Raw genomic sequence first — 18,678 nt, forward strand, 5'->3', positions numbered from 1 at the left:
CAGTGTTTCTACAGAACCGTTAGCTACATTGATAAATAGTAATAAAGAAGTAAGGGGTGTTGGAATCCCAGGTGGTGGTGTCAGTGTTGTACATCAGTACGCTGATGACACTACTTGTACTGTGAAGGATATAGAAAGTATTGGAAGCATTATGGGGATCATAGATATATATGGCAAGGCATCGGGTGCTAAAGTTAATATAGAGAAGACTGAAATAATGTTTGTTGGGGATATCAATGTAAACGGGTGTGAGATTCCATTCAAGAGCGCAAAGGATTTTATTAAAGTGCTGGGAGTAAACATTGGTGTAAAGGAGAAAGAGGCAAAAGATATAACTTGGACTGGGATCCTTAATAAAGTCAAGCTAACGTTGAATTTCTGGAAAAATAGAAAACTAAAGTTACAAGGGAAAGTAATTGTTGCAAATGCTTTGGTATTATCCAAATTTGTGTATGTTTTGGGAGTCCTGGACATGCCGGAGTGGGTCCTAAATGAATTGAATAATGTGGTGTCAAATTTTATTTGGGATGGTAAAGGAGTGAGAATATCTCAGAAAACATTGATTGCTGACTATGTGGATGGAGGTTTAAAACTTGTAGATTTAGATGTCAAAAGAAAAGCTATTAGGATAAAAACAGTAAAGAAATATTTGTATGACAGTGAAGATTATGGCTGGAAACACTTCTTTAGAGTCTACTTAGAGGAGAGTGGTGGTTGTGAGGATAATGGTTTATTGATGGGGCTTAAAAGGGCAATGTTTGAAAAGGTACCAGATTTTTATAAAGAGGTGCTAAATGCATGGGCAGAGTTGTTGCCTAATGTATATTATGAATGTGGACATATTGACCTGATTATGAATCAACCTATATTTCTGAATGAGAAAATCAAGAACAAAGAAAAAGTTTTGTATAATAAAGTATTTATGAGTGCAGGTCTACGGCAAATAAAAGATTATACTTATGAGGTAATTCCAGGGTTTTTACCTGGGGAAGCTATTTTTGACATAATCAATGAATGGGATGAAGAGGTGGGAAGGGGAACAGTGAATAATATGTATGACAAGATAAAGAATAGTATACCAAGAGCATGGGTTGATTTAATAAATAGTGAAGTTGAAAGAGAAGATTTATTTGTATTTCCTAATTTGTTCATTGGTAGCAGTAAGAAGAAAGTACAATTATCTAGTATACCAGTGAAAAGATTGTATAGAATAATGGTAGGAAAAGTGTGTAGAAGGCCGGCTGCTGAGAAATTTTGGAAAGTAGTTTTTCCGGAATTGGATGAAAAAAAGATATGGGGAAATTTAAATGTAAAATATAATAGTAAGGAGTGTGAAAATAATGATTTCAAACTAAGACATAATAGAATATTTACAAAGGTGGTGCTAAAGAAAATTAATTGTGAGATAGAAAGGGAATGCGACGTATGTGGACGTTTCCCGGAAACTCTTATGCATTTGTTTATAGAATGTGAGGATTTAAAATATTTTTTTTGTAAAGTTAAGGAAATGTTATGTAGAAACTGGGGGGGAGATTTTGTGAAAAAGTATGCGTGGGAGGAACTTTTGTTATTTGGAGTGTCTGGTAAATGTGAGGGTGCTAATGTGTGTTTGTTGAATATGGTTTTGAGTTTTGTGAGGTATGCTATTTTTTGTAGGAGGAATTATGTTTCTTTTGACAGAAAGAGGGTTCAGGTGTGGAGTATCTTTATAGCACTGTTCAGTAAACACATAGATATGTTGTTTAATTATGGGATGGAACATTTTGATGAGTCTTTTGTTGAAGGGAGTGGGTTAATTTCACGAGAGGAGAGTGGAGGTATCACTTATAATTTTTGAAAGCACTGTTTTGATATTTTCTTTGTTGATAATTTGATAGGGGGTGAATTGTTCACCTGCCTCTGTTAGTCTAGTGTCTTCTGTATTGTTCTCTGTGGATTGTACTGTAAACAGTAGATTGTACTGTAAATATTGTAAACAAACATTTTTGATAATAAAAATAATAATAAAAAAAAAAAAAAAAATCACGTTTGCTTCACACGCAAAAGATCCCTGGTTCGAAACCGGGCGGAAACAACGCTCATTGACATGTTCTGATTTACCGTAGTGGTAACAGAAAATTTCATGAATTCTTTATTTTGGAAATTCGAATACGTGCCCTGAATATCTGTAAAATTCGGTTTACTTCTTGCAGGAAAATCAAGCAGTAGTTTCTGTGGTCTAGTGGTTATCACGTTTGCTTCACACGCGAAAGGTCCCTGGTTCGAAACCGGGCGGAAACAAAACTCATTGACACATTCTGAAGTACCATAGTGGTAACAGAAAATTTCATGAATTCTTTATTTTGGAAATTCGAATACGTGCCATGAATATTTTTAAAATTCGGTTTACTTCTTGCAGGAAAATCAAGCAGAAGTTTCTGTAGTGTAGTGGTTATCACGTTCGCTTTACACGCGAAAGGTCCTCGGGCGGAAACAGTGCTCTTTGACACCTGCAGTAGGTACAGTACTTTTAAAAGAGAATAGTTATTTTCATAAATGCCTAAATTTGGAAATTTCAACACGTGCCATGAATATCTGAATAATTCGGTTTACACCTTGCAGCTAAATGTAGCAGCAGTTTCTGTAGTGTAGTGGTTATCACGTTAGCTTTACACGTGAAAGGTCCTCAGTTTGAAACCAGGAGGAAACACTGCTCTTTGACATGTGCAGTAGGTACTGTACTATTAACAGAGAATAGTTATTTTCATAAATGCCTACTTTTGGAAATTTGAACACGTGCCATGAATATCTGTAAAATTCTGTTTACTTCTTGCAGGAAAATCAAGCAGCAGATTCTGTAGTGTAGTGGTTATCGCGTTCGCTTTACACGCGAAAGGTCCTCGGTTCGAAACCGGGCGGAAACAGTGCTCTTTGACAAGTGCAGTAGGTACTCTACTATTAACAGAGAATAGTTTTTTTCATAAATGCCTAATTTTGGAAATTTGATCACGTGCCATGAATATCTGTAAAATTCGGTTTACTCCTTGCAGATAATTGTTGCAGAAGTTTCTGTAGTGTAGTGGTTATCAGGTTCGCTTAACACGCGAAAGGTCCTCGGTTCGAAACCCGGCGGAAACAGAGCTCTTTGACACGTGCAGTAGGTACTGTACTTTCAACAAAGAATTGTTATTTTCATGAATTCTGTATTTTGGAAATTCGAATACGTGCCATGAATATCTGTAAAATTCGGTTTACTCCTCGCAGCTAAATGTAGCAGCAGTTTCTGTAGTGTAGTGGTTATCACGTTTGCTTCACACGCGAAAGGTCCCTGGTTCGAAACCGGGCGGAAACAACACTCATTGACACATTGTGATTTACCGTAGTGGTAACAGAAAATTTCATGAATTCTTTATTTTGGAAATTCGAATACGTGCCCTGAATATCTGTAAAATTCGGTTTACTTCTTGCAGGAAAATCAAGCAGAAGTTTCTGTAGTGTAGTGGTTATCACGTTCGCTTTACACGTGAAAGGTCCTCAGTTTGAAACCGGGAGGAAACAGTGCTCTTTGACATGTGCAGTAGGTACTGTACTATTAACAGAGAATAGTTATTTTCATAAATGCCTAATTTTGGAAATTTGAACACGTGCCATGAATATCTGTAAAATTCGGTTTACTCCTTGCAGATAATTGTTGAAGCAGTTTCTGTAGTGTAGCGGTTATCACGTTTGCTTAACACGCGAAAGGTCCTCGGTTTGAAACCGGGCGGAAACAGAGCTCTTTGACACGTGCAGTAGGTACTGTACTTTCAACAAAGAATTGTTATTTTCATGAATTCTGTATTTTGGAAATTTGAATACGTGCCATGAATATCTGTAAAATTCGATTTACTCCTCGCAGCTAATTGTAGCAGTAGTTTCTGTGGTCTAGTGGTTATCACGTTTGCTTCACACGCGAAAGGTCCCTGGTTCGAAACCGGGCGGAAACAACGCTCATTGACACATTCTGAAGTACCATAGTGGTAACAGAAAATTTCATGAATTCTTTATTTTGGAAATTCGAATACGTGCCATGAATATTTTTAAAATTCGGTTTACTCCTTGCAGAAAAATCAAGCAGCAGTTTCTGTAGTGTAGTGGTTATCACGTTCTCTTTACACGTGAAAGGTCCTCAGTTTGAAACTGGGAGGAAACAGTGCTCTTTGACACGTGCAGTAGGTACTGTACTATTAACAGAGAATAGTTATTTTCATAAATGCCTAATTTTGGAAATTTGAACGCGTGCCATGAATATCTGTAAAATTCGGTTTACTCCTTGCAGATAATTGTTGCAGAAGTTTCTGTAGTGTAGTGGTTATCACGTTCGCTTAACACGCGAAAGGTCCTCGGTTCGAAACCGGGCGGAAACAGAGCTCTTTGACACGTGCAGTAGGTACTGTACTTTCAACAAAGAATTGTTATTTTCATGAATTCTGTATTTTGGAAATTCGAATACGTGCCATGAATATCTGTAAAATTCGGTTTACTCCTCGCAGCTAAATGTAGCAGCAGTTTCTGTAGTGTAGTGGTTATCACGTTTGCTTCACACGCGAAAGGTCCCTGGTTCGAAACCGGGCGGAAACAACACTCATTGACACATTGTGATTTACCGTAGTGGTAACAGAAAATTTCATGAATTCTTTATTTTGGAAATTCGAATACGTGCCCTGAATATCTGTAAAATTCGGTTTACTTCTTGCAGGAAAATCAAGCAGAAGTTTCTGTAGTGTAGTGGTTATCACGTTCGCTTTACACGCGAAAGGTCCTCGGTTCGAAACCGGGCGGAAACAGTGCTCTTTGACATCTGCAGTAGGTACAGAACTTTTAAAAGAGAATAGTTATTTTCATAAATGCCTAAATTTGGAAATTTCAACACGTGCCATGAATATCTGTAAAATTCGGTTTACTCCTTGCAGCGGAATGTAGCAGCAGTGTCTGTAGTGTAGTGGTTATCACGTTCGCTTTACACGTGAAAGGTCCTCAGTTTGAAACCGGGAGGAAACAGTGCTCTTTGACATGTGCAGTAGGTACTGTACTATTAACAGAGAATAGTTATTTTCATAAATGCCTAATTTTGGAAATTTGAACACGTGCCATGAATATCTGTAAAATTCGGTTTACTCCTTGCAGATAATTGTTGAAGCAGTTTCTGTAGTGTAGCGGTTATCACGTTTGCTTAACACGCGAAAGGTCCTCGGTTTGAAACCGGGCGGAAACAGAGCTCTTTGACACGTGCAGTAGGTACTGTACTTTCAACAAAGAATTGTTATTTTCATGAATTCTGTATTTTGGAAATTCGAATATGTGCCATGAATATCTGTAAAATTCGATTTACTCCTCGCAGCTAATTGTAGCAGTAGTTTCTGTGGTCTAGTGGTTATCACGTTTGCTTCACACGCGAAAGGTCCCTGGTTCGAAACCGGGCGGAAACAACGCTCATTGACACATTCTGAAGTACCATAGTGGTAACAGAAAATTTCATGAATTCTTTATTTTGGAAATTCGAATACGTGCCATGAATATTTTTAAAATTCGGTTTACTCCTTGCAGAAAAATCAAGCAGCAGTTTCTGTAGTGTAGTGGTTATCACGTTCTCTTTACACGTGAAAGGTCCTCAGTTTGAAACTGGGAGGAAACAGTGCTCTTTGACACGTGCAGTAGGTACTGTACTATTAACAGAGAATAGTTATTTTCATAAATGCCTAATTTTGGAAATTTGAACGCGTGCCATGAATATCTGTAAAATTCGGTTTACTCCTTGCAGATAATTGTCGCAGAAGTTTCTGTAGTGTAGTGGTTATCACGTTCGCTTAACACGCGAAAGGTCCTCGGTTCGAAACCGGGCGGAAACAGAGCTCTTTGACACGTGCAGTAGGTACTGTACTTTCAACAAAGAATTGTTATTTTCATGAATTCTGTATTTTGGAAATTCGAATACGTGCCATGAATATCTGTAAAATTCGGTTTACTCCTCGCAGCTAAATGTAGCAGCAGTTTCTGTAGTGTAGTGGTTATCACGTTTGCTTCACACGCGAAAGGTCCCTGGTTCGAAACCGGGCGGAAACAACACTCATTGACACATTGTGATTTACCGTAGTGGTAACAGAAAATTTCATGAATTCTTTATTTTGGAAATTCGAATACGTGCCCTGAATATCTGTAAAATTCGGTTTACTTCTTGCAGGAAAATCAAGCAGAAGTTTCTGTAGTGTAGTGGTTATCACGTTCGCTTTACACGCGAAAGGTCCTCGGTTCGAAACCGGGCGGAAACAGTGCTCTTTGACACCTGCAGTAGGTACAGTACTTTTAAAAGAGAATAGTTATTTTCATAAATGCATAAAATTTGGAAATTTCAACACGTGCCATGAATATCTGTAAAATTCGGTTTACTCCTTGCAGCTGAATGTAGCAGCAGTGTCTGTAGTGTAGTGGTTATCACGTTCGCTTTACACGTGAAAGGTCCTCAGTTTGAAACCGGGAGGAAACAGTGCTCTTTGACATGTGCAGTAGGTACTGTACTATTAACAGAGAATAGTTATTTTCATAAATGCCTAATTTTGGAAATTTGAACACGTGCCATGAATATCTGTAAAATTCGGTTTACTCCTTGCAGATAATTGTTGAAGCAGTTTCTGTAGTGTAGCGGTTATCATGTTTGCTTAACACGCGAAAGGTCCTCGGTTTGAAACCGGGCGGAAACAGAGCTCTTTGACACGTGCAGTAGGTACTGTACTTTCAACAAAGAATTGTTCTTTTCATGAATTCTGTATTTTGGAAATTCGAATACGTGCCATGAATATCTGTAAAATTCGATTTACTCCTCGCAGCTAATTGTAGCAGTAGTTTCTGTGGTCTAGTGGTTATCACGTTTGCTTCACACGCCCCTTTTTGGAGTTTCAGGAAGTGGAAGAGAAGCAGGCGTCTGAGTGCTTGAGAGAGAATATCGTTTTTTTTGGAGGTCTAGTTGACTTATAAGTTTGAAAGTTTGTGAGTGACTGTAGTGAAGTTTCTGTGAAACGTTTTTGCTATTGTCCCCCATCAGCGTGAGCTGTTTGGGGGATATTGCTTAAAATAACCGGACGGACAACATGGCTTCGACATCAAGAATACAAACGACGACGAGAAAGGACAACAGTGAAATCAGAATGTTAAACGAAGAACTGAAAAAAAGAACATATGAGAAGGAACTGACGGTGAACGTGGAAATAAGTGGAGAAGGGAAAATAACAACGATGGAATTGCTGAGAGGAATAAAGGAAGTTTGCGGAACAATACTGGGATGTCGAATGAAAGACGGGAATAAGTATGAAGTAACAATGTCTCATGTAAATGGAAAAGAAAGACTAATAGACGGGCTAAAGATAAAGAACTGTCAAATCATGGCTAAAGAACTAGGGAACGATGAGCTGGTGGTGTCCTTTTTGAACTTGCCCGCATACATTACGGATGAGGAGATAGAAGAGAAACTAAAAGGCTGGAAGGTGAAGGCGACCACGCCAATCAAGAGGAGGATGTGGCCAGGAACGGACATTGTAGATGGGACAAGATTTTGCAAGGTAAAGTTTACAGACAATGTGCAATCCTTGCCATATTCTACAAAATTTAACACTGTCGAGGGATTTGAATATTTTCGTGTAATCCACGACAATCAAGTGAAGGTATGTAGATTATGTATTCAGCCGGGGCACATACTTAAGGAATGTCCGGAATTCACATGCCACAAATGTAGTGAACAAGGGCATTATGCCAGAGAATGTCGGAACATAGGAAATGTGTGCAAAATGTGTGACAGACCTAAAGTTAGATGTAGCTGTAATAAGGGAGAAAATCACTTACTTTTGCAAACAATGGACCTCACGTCTGAGGAAGAGGGGAGTGTGCCTATGGAGAGGGAGGATGAGAGTGACATGGAGAGTGTGACTCCAGAGACAGTGGCAGATAAGCTTGAAGAGCCTGTAATGTCTCCTGGCAAAGCACGAGACGCCGTTTTAGTCTCTGCTGCTGACAAGGTGGAACAGCAGCACATGATGGGTGAAAGACATACACAGGTAGAGATGGTGCAAGGTGCTTCTCAGGTGCCTGAGCCAGCTTTAAGCCTGTGTAAAAATTACACCAAAGAGTGGGCTGGGTCCACTGAAGTCACGGGCACTGTTAAAGCGCACTTTTCAAAAGGCTTCCCCGCCGATCCCCCCAAAAATCCAAATAAAGAGACGGATGATGAAATAGATAGTGAGGATCTTCAGTTGTTTGTAAAAAATAAGAGGTCATTGTCGAAAACCAGGGAGATGATGGGTTTTGGAAAAAAGAAAAAGTAGGATTTTTAAGGACTTGTTTGGCTCTGATTATACTTCTGCACACATTCATAATGATTACAGTCGCATCCCTAAATGGTAACAGTTTGAGAAACATGAGCAAATTTGAGCAGGTATTAGTGTCTGTTAAGGCAGACATGTTGTGTTTTCAAGAGACCAATTGGACAGACTCCAAAATGCAGGAGATTAAGAGTAAATGGTCAGATTAAATTTTTTGTAGTCATGGAGGGGATAAAACATGTGGTGTGGCTATTTTGATAAAAAATGATGTGGTGCAAAATGTAAAAGAAATATATGCTGACAATGATGGCAGACTTATTGTAATTGAATTTGAAGTTCAAAATGTAGTTTTTCGTTTAATTAATGTTTATGCTTCAAACATTGAATCTGAAAGGAGAGAAATGTTTCACAAATTAAAAACACTGTGCTCAGAAAACTGTATACTGATAGGAGATTTTAATGTGAGGTGTAGTAGAATGGATGCCTCTAGTTGTGCTAAATTCAGATATGACTCTTCTAGAAATGCATTATGGAAACTTATGAATGAGGAGAATCTAGTAGATATATGGAGGGCTGAAAATCCAAACAGAAGAGTATTCTCTAGAAGGCAGGTGGTTCTAAAGGAATTAAAACAAAGCAGAATTGATTTATGTCTAGCAAAACAAGAATTGGTGCAGAATGTTAAGAAGGTGGCATATACCTTTACAGCATATAGTGATCATGCAGTAATGTCATTTCAAATGGGTTTTGGTGTGGAGAGGAGAGGGGGAGGTGTCTGGTGTTTAAATGCCAGTCTGTTAAAGGAGGAAGGATATAGAAATGAAATTGTTGAATGTATTAATGATGAAATGTCTAATGTACTGTTAAAAGAGAATGTGTGTTTATGGTGGGAGGAAGTGAAAGTAAAAGTAAAAAATAGGAGTATTAGGTACGCAAAAAATCATAACCGTTTAGATAAGCAGAAAGAAATAATGCTTAGGAATAGGATGTTGCATGAACTTGAAAAGGCTGATACGGATCCAGACTATGATGTTGTGAATTATTTGAAAATCCATGCAGAGCTTGGTCGTTATGAAAAAAATAAATGTTTGGGTGCTATTGTTAGGAGCAGGGCACAGTACGCTTTGGAGGGAGAGAAATGTACATCCTTTTTTTTGGGTCTGGAAAAAAGAAAACAAACTAAGAGTTACATTGTAGAGTTGGAAGATGAAAGAGGTGTAAAGGTAAACGATTTTGTTGGGATCTTAGAGACAGTTGAAACCTTTTACAGAAATCTTTACAAAAAGAATGATGTAGATAAAGTGTGTGTTGTAAAAGTGTTGGATACAATTAGTGCCAAAGTATCGCAGGCAGATAGAATGATGTGTGATGAAGAGATTTCGATTATGGAAATCAAGGAAGCAATTGTTAGCACGCAAGGTAATAAAAGTCCGGGTTTGGATGGTTTAACAAATGAGTTCTATAAAGTCTTTGTAGATATTTTGGCACCCATTTTAGTGAGGGTGTTTCATTATATGGAAGAGAATAAGGAAATCCCTGAGTCTATGTCAACTGGAATGTTAACGATCTTATTCAAAAATAGGGGCAGTAGATTAAAGTTAGAAAATTATAGGCCTATTAGCCTTCTAAATTCGGATTATAAAATACTGACTAAAGTGTTAGCGAATAGGATGAAAAAGGTGATTGGGAGCATTATTGAATCAACACAAGCCTACGGCATACCTGGAAGAGATATTGCAGATGTAATTTGTACAATTAGGGATGTTGTTAATCAAATGAAAAATGAAGGTGGTATAGTTTTAAGTTTGGACTTTAACAAAGCTTTCGATAGAGTGGAGCACAGCTTTTTATTACAGACTTTGGAGAGGTTTGGGTTTGGGCCAAAGTTTGTATCTTGGATCAACCTGTTGTATAGTGGGGCTAAAAGTTGTGTTAAATGTAACGGAGTGTTAACAGATACTTTCCCTGTGGAGAGGTCAGTAAGGCAGGGCTGTCCTTTGTCAGCTCTGCTGTACAGTGTTTCTACAGAACCGTTAGCTACATTGATAAATAGTAATAAAGAAGTAAGGTGTGTTGGAATCCCAGGTGGTGGTGTCAGTGTTGTACATCAGTACGCTGATGACACTACTTGTACTGTGAAGGATATAGAAAGTATTGGAAGCATTATGGGGATCATAGATATATATGGCAAGGCATCGGGTGCTAAAGTTAATATAGAGAAGACTGAAATAATGTTTGTTGGGGATATCAATGTAAACGGGTGTGAGATTCCATTCAAGAGCGCAAAGGATTTTATTAAAGTGCTGGGAGTAAACATTGGTGTAAAGGAGAAAGAGGCAAAATATATAACTTGGACTGGGATCCTTAATAAAGTCAAGCTAACGTTGAATTTCTGGAAAAATAGAAAACTAAAGTTACAAGGGAAAGTAATTGTTGCAAATGCTTTGGTATTATCCAAATTTGTGTATGTTTTGGGAGTCCTGGACATGCCGGAGTGGGTCCTAAATGAATTGAATAATGTGGTGTCAAATTTTATATGGGATGGTAAAGGAGTGAGAATATCTCAGAAAACATTGATTGCTGACTATGTGGATGGAGGTTTAAAACTTGTAGATTTAGATGTCAAAAGAAAAGCTATTAGGATAAAAACAGTAAAGAAATATTTGTATGACAGTGAAGATTATGGCTGGAAACACTTCTTTAGAGTCTACTTAGAGGAGAGTGGTGGTTGTGAGGATAATGGTTTATTGATGGGGCTTAAAAGGGCAATGTTTGAAAAGGTACCAGATTTTTATAAAGAGGTGCTAAATGCATGGGCAGAGTTGTTGCCTAATGTATATTATGAATGTGGACATATTGACCTGATTATGAATCAACCTATATTTCTGAATGAGAAAATCAAGAACAAAGAAAAAGTTTTGTATAATAAAGTATTTATGAGTGCAGGTCTACGGCAAATAAAAGATTATACTTATGAGGTAATTCCAGGGTTTTTACCTGGGGAAGCTATTTTTGACATAATCAATGAATGGGATGAAGAGGTGGGAAGGGGAACAGTGAATAATATGTATGACAAGATAAAGAATAGTATACCAAGAGCATGGGTTGATTTAATAAATAGTGAAGTTGAAAGAGAAGATTTATTTGTATTTCCTAATTTGTTCATTGGTAGCAGTAAGAAGAAAGTACATTTATCTAGTATACCAGTGAAAAGATTGTATAGAATAATGGTAGGAAAAGTGTGTAGAAGGCCGGCTGCTGAGAAATTTTGGAAAGTAGTTTTTCCGGAATTGGATGAAAAAAAGATATGGGGAAATTTAAATGTAAAATATAATAGTAAGGAGTGTGAAAATAATGATTTCAAACTAAGACATAATAGAATATTTACAAAGGTGGTGCTAAAGAAAATTAATTGTGAGATAGAAAGGGAATGCGACGTATGTGGACGTTTCCCGGAAACTCTTATGCATTTGTTTATAGAATGTGAGGATTTAAAATATTTTTTTTGTAAAGTTAAGGAAATGTTATGTAGAAACTGGGGGGGAGATTTCGTGAAAAAGTATGCGTGGGAGGAACTTTTGTTATTTGGAGTGTCTGGTAAATGTGAGGGTGCTAATGTGTGTTTGTTGAATATGGTTTTGAGTTTTGTGAGGTATGCTATTTTTTGTAGGAGTAATTATGTTTCTTTTGACAGAAAGAGGGTTCAGGTGTGGAGTATCTTTATAGCACTGTTCAGTAAACACATAGATATGTTGTTTAATTATGGGATGGAACATTTTGATGAGTCTTTTGTTGAAGGGAGTGGGTTAATTTCACGAGAGGAGAGTGGAGGTATCACTTATAATTTTTGAAAGCACTGTTTTGATATTTTCTTTGTTGATAATTTGATAGGGGGTGAATTGTTCACCTGCCTCTGTTAGTCTAGTGTCTTCTGTATTGTTCTCTGTGGATTGTACTGTAAACAGTAGATTGTACTGTAAATATTGTAAACAAACATTTTTGATAATAAAAAAAAAAAAAAAAAAAAAAAAAATCACGTTTGCTTCACACGCGAAAGGTCCCTGGTTCGAAACCGGGCGGAAACAACACTCATTGACACATTGTGATTTACCGTAGTGGTAACAGAAAATTTCATGAATTCTTTATTTTGGAAATTCGAATACGTGCCCTGAATATCTGTAAAATTCGGTTTACTTCTTGCAGGAAAATCAAGCAGAAGTTTCTGTAGTGTAGTGGTTATCACGTTCGCTTTACACGCGAAAGGTCCTCGGTTCGAAACCGGGCGGAAACAGTGCTCTTTGACACCTGCAGTAGGTACAGTACTTTTAAAAGAGAATAGTTATTTTCATAAATGCTTAAATTTGGAAATTTCAACACGTGCCATGAATATCTGTAAAATTCGGTTTACTCCTTGCAGCTGAATGTAGCAGCAGTGTCTGTAGTGTAGTGGTTATCACGTTCGCTTTACACGTGAAAGGTCCTCAGTTTGAAACTGGGAGGAAACAGTGCTCTTTGACATGTGCAGTAGGTACTGTACTATTAACAGAGAATAGTTATTTTCATAAATGCCTAATTTTGGAAATTTGAACACGTGCCATGAATATCTGTAAAATTCGGTTTACTTCTTGCAGGAAAATCAAGCAGCAGTTTCTGTAGTGTAGTGGTTATCGCGTTTGCTTTACACGCGAAAGGTCCTCGGTTCGAAACCGGGCGGAAACAGTACTCTTTGACAAGTGCAGTAGGTACTGTACTTTCAACAAAGAATTGTTATTTTCATGAATTCTGTATTTTGGAAATTCGAATACGTGCCATGAATATTTTTAAAATTCGGTTTACTCCTTGCAGCTAATTGTAGCAGTAGTTTCTGTGGTGTAGTGGTTATCACGTTTGCTTCACACGCGAAAGGTCCCTGGTTCGAAACCGGGCGGAAACAACACTCATTGACACATTCTGAAGTACCATAGTGGTAACAGAAAATTTCATGAATTCTTTATTTTGGAAATTCGAATACGTGCCATGAATATTTTTAAAATTCGGTTTACTCCTTGCAGGAAAATTAAGCAGCAGTTTCTGTAGTGTAGTGGCTATCGCGTTCGCTTTACACGCAAAAGGTCCTCGGTTCGAAACCGGGCGGAAACAGTGCTCTTTGACACGTGCAGTAGGTACTCTACTATTAACAGAGAATAGTTATTTTCATAAATGCCTAATTTTGGAAATTTGAACACGTGCCATGAATATCTGTAAAATTCGGTTTACTCCTTGCAGATAATTGTTGCAGAAGTTTCTGTAGTGTAGTGGTTATCACGTTCGCTTAACACGCGAAAGGTCCTCGGTTCAAAACCGGGCGGAAACAGAGCTCTTTGACACATGCAGTAGGTCCTGTACTTTCAACAAAGAATTGTTATTTTCATGAATTCTGTATTTTGGAAATTCGAATACGTGCCATGAATATCTGTAAAATTTTGTTTACTCCTCGCTGCGAAATGTAGCAGCAGTTTCTGTAGTGTAGTGGTTATCACGTTTGCTTCACACGCGAAAGATCCCTGGTTCGAAACCGGGCGGAAACAACGCTCATTGACATGTTCTGATTTACCGTAGTGGTAACAGAAAATTTCATGAATTCTTTATTTTGGAAATTCGAATACGTGCCCTGAATATCTGTAAAATTCGGTTTACTTCTTGCAGGAAAATCAAGCAGTAGTTTCTGTGGTCTAGTGGTTATCACGTTTGCTTCACACGCCCCTTTTTGGAGTTTCAGGAAGTGGAAGAGAAGCAGGCGTCTGAGTGCTTGAGAGAGAATATCGTTTTTTTTGGAGGTCTAGTTGACTTATAAGTTTGAAAGTTTGTGAGTGACTGTAGTGAAGTTTCTGTGAAACGTTTTTGCTATTGTCCCCCATCAGCGTGAGCTGTTTGGGGGATATTGCTTAAAATAACCGGACGGACAACATGGCTTCGACATCAAGAATACAAACGACGACGAGAAAGGACAACAGTGAAATCAGAATGTTAAACGAAGAACTGAAAAAAAGAACATATGAGAAGGAACTGACGGTGAACGTGGAAATAAGTGGAGAAGGGAAAATAACAACGATGGAATTGCTGAGAGGAATAAAGGAAGTTTGCGGAACAATACTGGGATGTCGAATGAAAGACGGGAATAAGTATGAAGTAACAATGTCTCATGTAAATGGAAAAGAAAGACTAATAGACGGGCTAAAGATAAAGAACTGTCAAATCATGGCTAAAGAACTAGGGAACGATGAGCTGGTGGTGTCCTTTTTGAACTTGCCCGCATACATTACGGATGAGGAGATAGAAGAGAAACTAAAAGGCTGGAAGGTGAAGGCGACCACGCCAATCAAGAGGAGGATGTGGCCAGGAACGGACATTGTAGATGGGACAAGATTTTGCAAGGTAAAGTTTACAGACAATGTGCAATCCTTGCCATATTCTACAAAATTTAACACTGTCGAGGGATTTGAATATTTTCGTGTAATCCACGACAATCAAGTGAAGGTATGTAGATTATGTATTCAGCCGGGGCACATACTTAAGGAATGTCCGGAATTCACATGCCACAAATGTAGTGAACAAGGGCATTATGCCAGAGAATGTCGGAACATAGGAAATGTGTGCAAAATGTGTGACAGACCTAAAGTTAGATGTAGCTGTAATAAGGGAGAAAATCACTTACTTTTGCAAACAATGGACCTCACGTCTGAGGAAGAGGGGAGTGTGCCTATGGAGAGGGAGGATGAGAGTGACATGGAGAGTGTGACTCCAGAGACAGTGGCAGATAAGCTTGAAGAGCCTGTAATGTCTCCTGGCAAAGCACGAGACGCCGTTTTAGTCTCTGCTGCTGACAAGGTGGAACAGCAGCACATGATGGGTGAAAGACATACACAGGTAGAGATGGTGCAAGGTGCTTCTCAGGTGCCTGAGCCAGCTTTAAGCCTGTGTAAAAATTACACCAAAGAGTGGGCTGGGTCCACTGAAGTCACGGGCACTGTTAAAGCGCACTTTTCAAAAGGCTTCCCCGCCGATCCCCCCAAAAATCCAAATAAAGAGACGGATGATGAAATAGATAGTGAGGATCTTCAGTTGTTTGTAAAAAATAAGAGGTCATTGTCGAAAACCAGGGAGATGATGGGTTTTGGAAAAAAGAAAAAGTAGGATTTTTAAGGACTTGTTTGGCTCTGATTATACTTCTGCACACATTCATAATGATTACAGTCGCATCCCTAAATGGTAACAGTTTGAGAAACATGAGCAAATTTGAGCAGGTATTAGTGTCTGTTAAGGCAGACATGTTGTGTTTTCAAGAGACCAATTGGACAGACTCCAAAATGCAGGAGATTAAGAGTAAATGGTCAGATTTAATTTTTTGTAGTCATGGAGGGGATAAAACATGTGGTGTGGCTATTTTGATAAAAAATGATGTGGTGCAAAATGTAAAAGAAATATATGCTGACAATGATGGCAGACTTATTGTAATTGAATTTGAAGTTCAAAATGTAGTTTTTCGTTTAATTAATGTTTATGCTTCAAACATTGAATCTGAAAGGAGAGAAATGTTTCACAAATTAAAAACACTGTGCTCAGAAAACTGTATACTGATAGGAGATTTTAATGTGAGGTGTAGTAGAATGGATGCCTCTAGTTGTGCTAAATTCAGATATGACTCTTCTAGAAATGCATTATGGAAACTTATGAATGAGGAGAATCTAGTAGATATATGGAGGGCTGAAAATCCAAACAGAAGAGTATTCTCTAGAAGGCAGGTGGTTCTAAAGGAATTAAAACAAAGCAGAATTGATTTATGTCTAGCAAAACAAGAATTGGTGCAGAATGTTAAGAAGGTGTCATATACCTTTACAGCATATAGTGATCATGCAGTAATGTCATTTCAAATGGGTTTTGGTGTGGAGAGGAGAGGGGGAGGTGTCTGGTGTTTAAATGCCAGTCTGTTAAAGGAGGAAGGATATAGAAATGAAATTGTTGAATGTATTAATGATGAAATGTCTAATGTACTGTTAAAAGAGAATGTGTGTTTATGGTGGGAGGAAGTGAAAGTAAAAGTAAAAAATAGGAGTATTAGGTACGCAAAAAATCATAACCGTTTAGATAAGCAGAAAGAAATAATGCTTAGGAATAGGATGTTGCATGAACTTGAAAAGGCTGATACGGATCCAGACTATGATGTTGTGAATTATTTGAAAATCCATGCAGAGCTGGGTCGTTATGAAAAAAATAAATGTTTGGGTGCTATTGTTAGGAGCAGGGCACAGTACGCTTTGGAGGGAGAGAAATGTACATCCTTTTTTTTGGGTCTGGAAAAAAGAAAACAAACTAAGAGTTACATTGTAGAGTTGGAAGATGAAAGAGGTGTAAAGGTAAACGATTTTGTTGGGATCTTAGAGACAGTTGAAACCTTTTACAGAAATCTTTACAAAAAGAATGATGTAGATAAAGTGTGTGTTGTAAAAGTGTTGGATACAATTAGTGCCAAAGTATCGCAGGCAGATAGAATGATGTGTGATGAAGAGATTTCGATTATGGAAATCAAGGAAGCAATTGTTAGCACGCAAGGTAATAAAAGTCCGGGTTTGGATGGTTTAACAAATGAGTTCTATAAAGTCTTTGTAGATATTTTGGCACCCATTTTAGTGAGGGTGTTTCATTATATGGAAGAGAATAAGGAAATCCCTGAGTCTATGTCAACTGGAATGTTAACGATCTTATTCAAAAATAGGGGCAGTAGATTAAAGTTAGAAAATTATAGGCCTATTAGCCTTCTAAATTCGGATTATAAGATACTGACTAAAGTGTTAGCGAATAGGATGAAAAAGGTGATTGGGAGTATTATTGAATCAACACAAGCCTACGGCATACCTGGAAGAGATATTGCAGATGTAATTTGTACAATTAGGGATGTTGTTAATCAAATGAAAAATGAAGGTGGTATAGTTTTAAGTTTGGACTTTAACAAAGCTTTCGATAGAGTGGAGCACAGCTTTTTATTACAGACTTTGGAGAGGTTTGGGTTTGGGCCAAAGTTTGTATCTTGGATCAACCTGTTGTATAGTGGGGCTAAAAGTTGTGTTAAATGTAACGGAGTGTTAACAGATACTTTCCCTGTGGAGAGGTCAGTAAGGCAGGGCTGTCCTTTGTCAGCTCTGCTGTACAGTGTTTCTACAGAACCGTTAGCTACATTGATAAATAGTAATAAAGAAGTAAGGGGTGTTGGAATCCCAGGTGGTGGTGTCAGTGTTGTACATCAGTACGCTGATGACACTACTTGTACTGTGAAGGATATAGAAAGTATTGGAAGCATTATGGGGATCATAGATATATATGGCAAGGCATCGGGTGCTAAAGTTAATATAGAGAAGACTGAAATAATGTTTGTTGGGGATATCAATGTAAACGGGTGTGAGATTCCATTCAAGAGCGCAAAGGATTTTATTAAAGTGCTGGGAGTAAACATTGGTGTAAAGGAGAAAGAGGCAAAAGATATAACTTGGACTGGGATACTTAATAAAGTCAAGCTAACGTTGAATTTCTGGAAAAATAGAAAACTAAAGTTACAAGGGAAAGTAATTGTTGCAAATGCTTTGGTATTATCCAAATTTGTGTATGTTTTGGGAGTCCTGGACATGCCGGAGTGGGTCCTAAATGAATTGAATAATGTGGTGTCAAATTTTATTTGGGATGGTAAAGGAGTGAGAATATCTCAGAAAACATTGATTGCTGACTATGTGGATGGAGGTTTAAAACTTGTAGATTTAGATGTCAAAAGAAAAGCTATTAGGATAAAAACAGTAAAGAAATATTTGTATGACAGTGAAGATTATGGCTGGAAACACTTCTTTAGAGTCTACTTAGAGGAGAGTGGTGGTTGTGAGGATAATGGTTTATTGATGGGGCTTAAAAGGGCAATGTTTGAAAAGGTACCAGATTTTTATAAAGAGGTGCTAAATGCATGGGCAGAGTTGTTGCCTAATGTATATTATGAATGTGGACATATTGACCTGATTATGAATCAACCTATATTTCTGAATGAGAAAATCAAGAACAAAGAAAAAGTTTTGTATAATAAAGTATTTATGAGTGCAGGTCTACGGCAAATAAAAGATTATACTTATGAGGTAATTCCAGGGTTTTTACCTGGGGAAGCTATTTTTGACATAATCAATGAATGGGATGAAGAGGTGGGAAGGGGAACAGTGAATAATATGTATGACAAGATAAAGAATAGTATACCAAGAGCATGGGTTGATTTAATAAATAGTGAAGTTGAAAGAGAAGATTTATTTGTATTTCCTAATTTGTTCATTGGTAGCAGTAAGAA

General features: G+C 37.8%; 13 non-coding genes across 13 annotated transcripts; all 13 read left to right on the forward strand.

Moving 5' to 3' along the window:
* The first annotated feature begins 2,830 nt into the window (after positions 1-2,830).
* On the forward strand, positions 2,831-2,903 carry trnav-uac (transfer RNA valine (anticodon UAC)). The gene has a single exon. It is a non-coding gene; the product is annotated as a tRNA-Val (tRNA).
* A 355-nt stretch (positions 2,904-3,258) lies between these two features.
* On the forward strand, positions 3,259-3,331 carry trnav-cac (transfer RNA valine (anticodon CAC)). The gene has a single exon. It is a non-coding gene; the product is annotated as a tRNA-Val (tRNA).
* A 981-nt stretch (positions 3,332-4,312) lies between these two features.
* Positions 4,313-4,385, forward strand: trnav-aac (transfer RNA valine (anticodon AAC)). Its single transcript has one exon. It is a non-coding gene; the product is annotated as a tRNA-Val (tRNA).
* A 141-nt stretch (positions 4,386-4,526) lies between these two features.
* trnav-cac (transfer RNA valine (anticodon CAC)) lies at positions 4,527-4,599 on the forward strand. Its single transcript has one exon. It is a non-coding gene; the product is annotated as a tRNA-Val (tRNA).
* Positions 4,600-4,732: 133 nt separating this feature from the next.
* Positions 4,733-4,805, forward strand: trnav-uac (transfer RNA valine (anticodon UAC)). Its single transcript has one exon. It is a non-coding gene; the product is annotated as a tRNA-Val (tRNA).
* A 989-nt stretch (positions 4,806-5,794) lies between these two features.
* On the forward strand, positions 5,795-5,867 carry trnav-aac (transfer RNA valine (anticodon AAC)). The gene has a single exon. It is a non-coding gene; the product is annotated as a tRNA-Val (tRNA).
* Positions 5,868-6,008: 141 nt separating this feature from the next.
* Positions 6,009-6,081, forward strand: trnav-cac (transfer RNA valine (anticodon CAC)). The gene has a single exon. It is a non-coding gene; the product is annotated as a tRNA-Val (tRNA).
* Positions 6,082-6,214: 133 nt separating this feature from the next.
* On the forward strand, positions 6,215-6,287 carry trnav-uac (transfer RNA valine (anticodon UAC)). The gene has a single exon. It is a non-coding gene; the product is annotated as a tRNA-Val (tRNA).
* A 6,258-nt stretch (positions 6,288-12,545) lies between these two features.
* Positions 12,546-12,618, forward strand: trnav-uac (transfer RNA valine (anticodon UAC)). Its single transcript has one exon. It is a non-coding gene; the product is annotated as a tRNA-Val (tRNA).
* Positions 12,619-12,973: 355 nt separating this feature from the next.
* trnav-uac (transfer RNA valine (anticodon UAC)) lies at positions 12,974-13,046 on the forward strand. Its single transcript has one exon. It is a non-coding gene; the product is annotated as a tRNA-Val (tRNA).
* A 141-nt stretch (positions 13,047-13,187) lies between these two features.
* trnav-cac (transfer RNA valine (anticodon CAC)) lies at positions 13,188-13,260 on the forward strand. The gene has a single exon. It is a non-coding gene; the product is annotated as a tRNA-Val (tRNA).
* Positions 13,261-13,607: 347 nt separating this feature from the next.
* Positions 13,608-13,680, forward strand: trnav-aac (transfer RNA valine (anticodon AAC)). The gene has a single exon. It is a non-coding gene; the product is annotated as a tRNA-Val (tRNA).
* A 141-nt stretch (positions 13,681-13,821) lies between these two features.
* On the forward strand, positions 13,822-13,894 carry trnav-cac (transfer RNA valine (anticodon CAC)). The gene has a single exon. It is a non-coding gene; the product is annotated as a tRNA-Val (tRNA).
* Positions 13,895-18,678: the final 4,784 nt, after the last annotated feature.

This window comes from Salmo salar, chromosome 07, assembly GCF_965601325.2.
Source record: "Salmo salar chromosome 07, fSalSal1, whole genome shotgun sequence".
NCBI classification, from domain to species: domain Eukaryota; kingdom Metazoa; phylum Chordata; class Actinopteri; order Salmoniformes; family Salmonidae; genus Salmo; species Salmo salar.